The sequence below is a fragment of the Gossypium arboreum genome, chromosome 2 (assembly GCF_025698485.1).
Source record: "Gossypium arboreum isolate Shixiya-1 chromosome 2, ASM2569848v2, whole genome shotgun sequence".
Taxonomy (NCBI): Eukaryota; Viridiplantae; Streptophyta; class Magnoliopsida; order Malvales; family Malvaceae; genus Gossypium; species Gossypium arboreum.
This window is the reverse complement of record NC_069071.1, coordinates 105,405,604-105,413,185: the sequence shown is the minus strand read 5'-3', so window position 1 is coordinate 105,413,185 and position 7,582 is coordinate 105,405,604.

Below are 7,582 nucleotides of genomic sequence, written 5' to 3'. Positions count from 1 at the left end.
GCAATTCAACTGTTACCCTACCGCTTAGGGGTTTAAGGTTCTTCGTCTTCGATCTACTCCACTCGCTAGGAGATAAGATCGCAATTCAACCTGTTACCCTACTGCTTAGGGGTTTAAGGTTCTTCATCTTCGATCTACTCCACTACTGCTTAGGGAGATAAGATCTGCAATTCAACCTGTTACCCTACTGCTTAGGGATTTAAGGTTCTTCGTCTTCGATCTGTTACACCATTCTTTGGAGAACATGACCTGTTGAATTCGTTTCATGGACCTATTTATGCCAAATGATTAGGATGTCATGATCAGAATGAATCAAATGCTCCTAGCTAGACGTGTATGAATGACGTTTACATGAATGCAAAATGTCCCCCCTTTTTTAATCACTCGTTGTTCATCAAGATTTTATTATTAACGTATTATTCTGTCTTTTTCTTGACTGGTATCTCTGGCAGAATACCTGAAGGATAATCGCAATCTGGGCTATTCTTTCCCCAACTTTTCCAATCCTTGAATTTGGGCGATTCAAACTAATTAGCCCCGTTTCAGGTCCTTGTATCATTTAGAAGAATTTCAGAGTAATATGCAGAACTCTTTTCGAATATTATTAGTCCGTTAATCATCAATTTAATGAAAGATGTTTGAAAGAGATTATCGCAATAGGCAAGATGGAATTTTATTGAGAGCGAAGCTCAAGATGAACAAGGTAATTAAGATAGCACATTTGCTAAGGTACAAAATGTGAACCTACGAATTAATTACGGTGGCGCATTCTGCTAAACAGAATGAATAAGATAAGAATAGGTGCCCCAGATATCGCAGTATGAGCTTTGTTGCACAAACTTCTCGAGGGCTTTTGAACTCGGTATGTGTTTGGAGGACCAATAGTGCTTTGTTAATGCCCCAATATGTAGCATCCCTCCCTCCTGTTAATTCAGAGAAGGCAAAACTACCGCCTGCCCCGTGTTCGATCAAAATTTGAATTGCCCATTCTTGGGTTTTCAATTCAAACCCCTTTGGTCTCAAAGCGCCCTTTCACGGCTTTTCACCTTGGCCTGTCCCTTTTTTTTTTTTTTAGGTAAAATACCTCTTGACCGAATCCAAATTAACAGGATTAGGCAGGCTTTTACCATCCATCTCGGTCAAAATCAGAGCCCCTCTAGAGAAAGCCTTCTTTACTACATAAGGTCCTTCCCAATTCGGCATCCATTTCCCTCTGAAGTCATTTTGTATGGGGAGGATCTTTTTCAATACAAGGTCTCCTTCATGGAATTCTCTAGGGCGAACCTTCTTATTATAAGCCCGCATCATTCTCTTTTGATACATTTGACCATGATGGATAGCCTTTAGCCTCTTTTCTTCAATCAAGTTCAACTGGTCGTCGAGACTGGATCTATTCTGCTTCATCTAATTTTAGTTCTAAAAGTACGCGTAGAGAGGGAATCTCGATCTCAATAGGCAGAACCGCTTCTATTCCATAAACTAAAGAAAAAGGTGTCGCCCCGGTAGAGGTTCTGACTGACGTCCGGTAGGCGTATAGGGCAAATGGTAATTTCTCGTGCCAATCTTTATAAGTCTCAGTCATTTTTCCTATGATCTTCTTGATGTTCTTATTGGCCGCTTCGACTGCACCATTCATCTTTGGGCGATACGGTGACAAGTTATGATGTTTGATCTTGAAATAGCTACAGACTTCCGCTATCGTGCTATTGTTCAAGTTCAATACATTATCGGATATGATTCTTTCAGGCATCCCATATCGACATATAATCTCTTTCTTTAAGAACTTACTAACTGCCGACTTTGTGACGTTGGCGTAAGAAGTAGCCTCTACCCACTTGGTGAAGTAATCTATGACCACAAAGATGAATCGGTGTCCATTAGATGCCTTTGGTGAGATCGGCCCAATAACATCCATGCCCCACATGGAGAAAGGCCATGGAGAAGTCATGACATGAAGGGGTGAAGGAGGTATATGCATTTTATCTCCATAAATTTGGCATTTATGGCATTTCTTGGCATAGTTGATGCAATCTCCTTCCATGGTGGACCAATAATATCCGAATCTCATAATCTGTCTGGCCATGATGAAACCATTAGCGTGTGTTCCGCAGACACCCTCATGAACCTCTTCCAGGATTTGCTTAGCCTCGACAGCGTCTACACATCTTAAGAGTACCTGATCCTTCCTTCTCTTGTATAGGATCTCTCCATCCAAGACATAATCACTAGCCAGCCTTCTTAGTGTCCTTTTATCATTCTCAGTCTCTTGGTTTGGGTATTCACGACTCTTCATATATCGTAAAATACCCTGGTACCAAGGATGATCATCTTTCTCTTCTTCCTCTTCAATGTTGCAGCAATGAGCTGGAGCCTTACAAATACTCATTTGGATAGGCTTCATATCCTCTTGTTTATTCACTTTGATCATAGAAGCTAAGGTTGCCAAAGCATCAGCCATCTGGTTTTCATCTCGTGGAAGGTAGCGAAAGTGATATTGTCAAACTCCTCGATTAACTCAAGAACCACCTTCGATAATTGATCGACTTAGGTCTCTTGTCTCCCATTCCCTTTAAGCTAATAGATCACTAATGCAGAATCCCTATATACCTCTAGCATTTTAATCTTACGTTCTATTGCTGCACGAATTCCCATGATACATGCTTCGTATTCGGCCATATTGTTTGTGCAATCAAAATCCAGTTTACTGGTGAAAGGATAATGATCTCCGTTTGGGGATACCAAGACTGCCCCGATTCCGTTACCCACAGCATTTGAAGCTCCGTCAAAATTCAATTTCCATAGGTGACCTTCTTGAGAGTCTTCTTCCGTGGTCGCAACGTACATTAGGTCTTCATTCGGGAAGTCAAAGCTCAATGGTTCATAATCTTCTAAAGCTCTACTAGCCAGAAAATCTGCTATTGCACTCCCCTTTACAGCCTTTTGGTTCACGTAGACTATGTCAAACTCAGAAAGCAGAATTTGCCAATGAGCCATTCTTCCATTCAAAGCATTTGACTCCATTATATACTTCAAAGGATTTAGTTTCGAGATAAGCCAAGTTATGTGGTACAACATGTATTGTCTCAGTCTTCGGGTTGTCCAAATTAAAGCACAACACAACTTCTCGATCGACGAATATCTTGTCTCACATTCGGTGAATTTCTTGCTGAGATAGTATATCGCTTTCTCTTTTCTTTCTGACTCGTCATGTTGGCCCAACACGCATCCCATGGAGTTTTCAAACACTGTCAAGTACAGTATCAGTGGTTTATTCGGGCAAGGTGGCATCAGTACTGGGGCACTGGACAAATAATGTTTGATTTTATCGAAAGTTTTCTCGCACTCCTCATCCCAAACACCTGGATTATGCTTCCTAAGGAGACGAAATATAGGGTCACATTTCTCCGTTAGTTGTGAGATGAAACGGGCGATGTAATTTAATCTTCCTAGAAAACCTCGAACTTCTTTTTGAGTGCGTGGCGGGGGTAATTCTTGTATAGCCTTGACTTTATCTGGGTCAATCTCGATTCCCCTCTCACTGACTACAAACCCCAACAATTTTCCTGACCTAGCCAAGAATGTGCACTTTGCGGGATTGAGCTTTAGTTGGAACTTTTTTAATCTCAAGAATAGTTTCCTCAGGACTTGCACATGCTCCTTCTCGATTTTGGATTTTGCAATCATGTCGTCAACGTAAACTTCGACCTCCTTGTGCATCATGTCATGGAACAAAGTTACCATGGCTCTCTGATATGTTGCTCCTGCGTTCTTTAATCCGAATGGCATCACTTTATAACAAAACGTTCCCCACATGGTTATAAATGTTGTCTTTTCCATGTCTTCAGGATGCATTTTTATCTGGTTATATCCCGAGAAGCCGTCCATGAAGGAGAAAAGTGAGTAACCTGCCGTGTTGTCCACTAGTGTATCAATGTGAGGTAATGGAAAATTATCTTTGGGGCTGGCTTTATTCAGGTCCCGATAGTCCACGCACATCCGTACCTTCCCATCTTTCTTAGGAACTGGGACTATGTTGGCTACCCATTCTGAGTACTTGACCACTTGTAAGAAACTAGCGTCGAATTGCTTTTTGACCTCTTCCTTTATCTTTAACAAAACATCAAGTCTCATCCTTCGGAGTTTCTGTTGTACTGGCCTGCATTCTTCCTTTATGGGCAGTCGATGTACCACGATATCAGTATTCAATCCGGGCATGTCTTGATATGACCATACGAAGACATCCTTGAATTCCCGGAGTAACTCGATGAGGTTTTGCTTTGTTTCTGCAGCGATACTAGCTCCAATTTTCACCTCTTTTCCTTCTCCTAAGCTAACAATTTCCACTAACTCCTTATGAGGTAGGATTTGTTTCTCCTCTTGATCTACCATCCTTAACAAATCAGAGATAGACGTAATTTCGGTCATCCTCAAAATTTTCAAAGTGTCCTCCATACACAAATCTTGCTCGAAAGGAATCTCTGGGTCATTGGCAACGTTGCTCACATCATTGATATCTAGAGACCTATTATGGATGAAGAAAGAAATCCAAAGAACAAAAGAAACTAAGAATATTTGATTTGTGGCATGATTATGAATGAAGTAGAAAAATAAAAGAATATTTGTTTAATATGATACTAAGAATGCATTTTATTGAAATGACGATATTTGGACATATGCCTATTTCATAAAAGGGTTCTTATTGCCCCTAGGCATAGAGCAATAAATTTGTTTTGAACATTACTCTGAATTAATTCTAAAAGTTACAGGGATCTTCTCCACGGTCCAATTGTTCAAAACACTTCTAGCAATGTAAGGGCAAATTCCAGATAAATCGCATTCTTTAGCTTTTTCTTCAGATATGGCGTTAATGCTCCAACTTCCCAACATCTCTTCTGCCACTTTCTGCATTGTCATCTCTTATTTTGGATGGATAGTTCCTCCGGACACGAACGTTCGGGATAAATGAGGGAAGGTCATTGGTTCCCATTTGACCTCCTCACCGCACAGACGTGCTCTTATCATCTTTTGCCTTTTTTCCAGCTCCTTCTTCTTTTGCTTCGCGTCTGGCTTGAATCCTAAGCCAAAGCGATCTCGTTTTTCTTTTAGCATTGGTATCTCGCTTCTTCCTTGGAGGCACCTTCCAAGTCTTCTTCCCGGTAGGTCTCCTTTGCCGACCGTCAATCGTAGGCCTATCCTCGTAACTTTGGATATTTTGGGTATTGGGATCTTGTTTCCTTCGACAATGAATGTAGCATTGACGAATTCTAGCGATCGAAAGGAACATTCTATCGCCCCATCGTCCGTACCTACGTACGGTGCGTCATTGGTGACGGATGCAATAATATCTTCCTTCGCGTTTATCGTTACCAACCTGCACTCAGTTACCAACTTTAACTTTTGGTGTAGGGATGGCGGATCGCCTCGCCGAAAGTGAATCCACGGTCTCCCCAACAGGCAATTGTATGATGGCTTGATGTCCATTACCAAGAAGTCCACCTCGTATGTATTTGGGCCAATCAAGAGAGGTATCTTGATCCTTCCCATCACTTTTCTTTCTGTACCGTCGAATGCTCTCATGACGTTTTGACATGTCTTCATGTGGGAGTTATCCACTGGCAACTTATTTAACGTGGACAAGGGCATGGCATTCAATGCCGATCCATTATCAATCAATACCCCCGGCAATGTGTATCCTTTACAGCGAGTGGTAATGTGTAGCGCCTTTGTAGATCCCATGCCTCCCGGTGGTATTTCATCATCATTAAAGAAAATAAAATTATCCGCGCTGATGTTATTGACCAGACGATCGAGTTTGTTGACAGAGATGTCATCCGCAACATATGTTTCATTTAAAACCTTCATCAATGCACTTCGGTGAGTTTCTGAACTCAATAGCAAGGCTAGTACGGATATACGAGATGGCTGTTTGTGTAATTGCTCTACAACGCTGTACTCGCTGTGTTTTAAGAATTTTAAGAATTCTTTAGCCTCTTTTTCAGTTACAGGCTCATTCACGGGTGATTCAGGTCTGGTCGTCTTTTCCTTTTCTTGTTCAATGACCACAGATTTTCCTTTAGCTGATTCTGCCTTTGTGTTCGGAGTATAACGCCTTCCGCTGCGTGTATAGAAACCCTCGTCTTGACATTTCTCGAAGTGCTAATGGATTCTTCCTCCGGGATCGTTACGTTCGATCGTAATTCCAAGGAATCCTTTTGCTATCCTTATAAGGGAAAGTAATGGGCTTTTGAATTGTGACCTTTGGCATAATTGGTACTCGACTTTATTGACTCTTGGTTGGGATATAATTACGACCGGATGATTGACCCTCGGACATTGTTGGTCGGCCCTTGCTCGACGCACACATCTTCTCCCTTCGGCCCTCGGTGTACTCAAAGAATTTGATCTCTTTATTTTCTATCAATCTCTGTACCAGAGCCCTGAATTCATTGCACTTTTGGATCTCATGCCCTTCCTCGTCGTGGAATTCACAATAGTACTTCCCTCCTTCAGGCTTCTCCTCTAAACCTTGTATAAGTAAACCTTCTTCCACCATTTTCTTCCAAACCCATCTCAACGGGGTCTTTACCTCCGATACGTCCATCTTAGTTCTCCTTCCTCCACTTTCGCTTATCGCGTTTACCCCATTGTCTGAATGACTGGGTAACGGGTTTCCCGCCACATTAGGTTTTATGGGATCATCGAACTTCACAATACCCATCTTTATGAACCTTTCGACTAATTTTTTGAAGGCCGTACAGTTCTCAATTGTGTGCCCCGCAATTCCTGCATGGTATTCGCATTGCGCGTTTGCATCATACCACTTTGGGAATGGAGGTTGCATGGGTTTTAGGTAAAAGGGAGACACTATATGCGCATAACAGGTTCTGGTAAAGCTCCCTATACGTCATTGGGATTGGCGTGAACTGGACTCTTTCCGTGTTAGGCCTTGGGTTGGAATCTTGACTCGCGGAGCCCTGATGGCTAGTAGTCACTGCCCTCAGCTGGTTTACTGTGACTGACTTGGAATAACCCTTATGATATGCGCTCACATTGTTCACCTCGTTTTCTTTCCTTCTTGGAGCCGTTCTCTTGGCATTTTCCCCCGCTTCAATCTTCCCACATCTTACTGCGTTTTCTATCATCTCCCCGGACATTACTATGTCTGAGAAGCTTTTAGTAGCACTTCCTAACATGCGGTTAATGAATGGGGCCTTTAGAGTGTTGATAAATAGCATGGTTGTTTCCTTCTTCAAGAGGGTGGTTGGACTTGCATCGCTATTTCCTCCACCGTTGTGCATCTTGTTTGAAGGTCTCACTCGGCTTCTTTTCCATGTTTTGTAAGGTAATTCATCGGGTGCTATGTCCGTCACGTGGACCGTATTGTTTCATGAAAGCTTGAGCCAAGTCCTTCCACGAACCAATTTGGGCACGGTATTTGGTTATACCACTTGGCCGCAGATCCGATCGATCGTCTGGAGCAAGTGGATCAACAATCGATCATTGTTAACATACCTGTCATCCTTCGATAGAACATCGTAATATGAGTTTGAGGCAGCTCGTCCGTTATATTTTTCGAACTCCG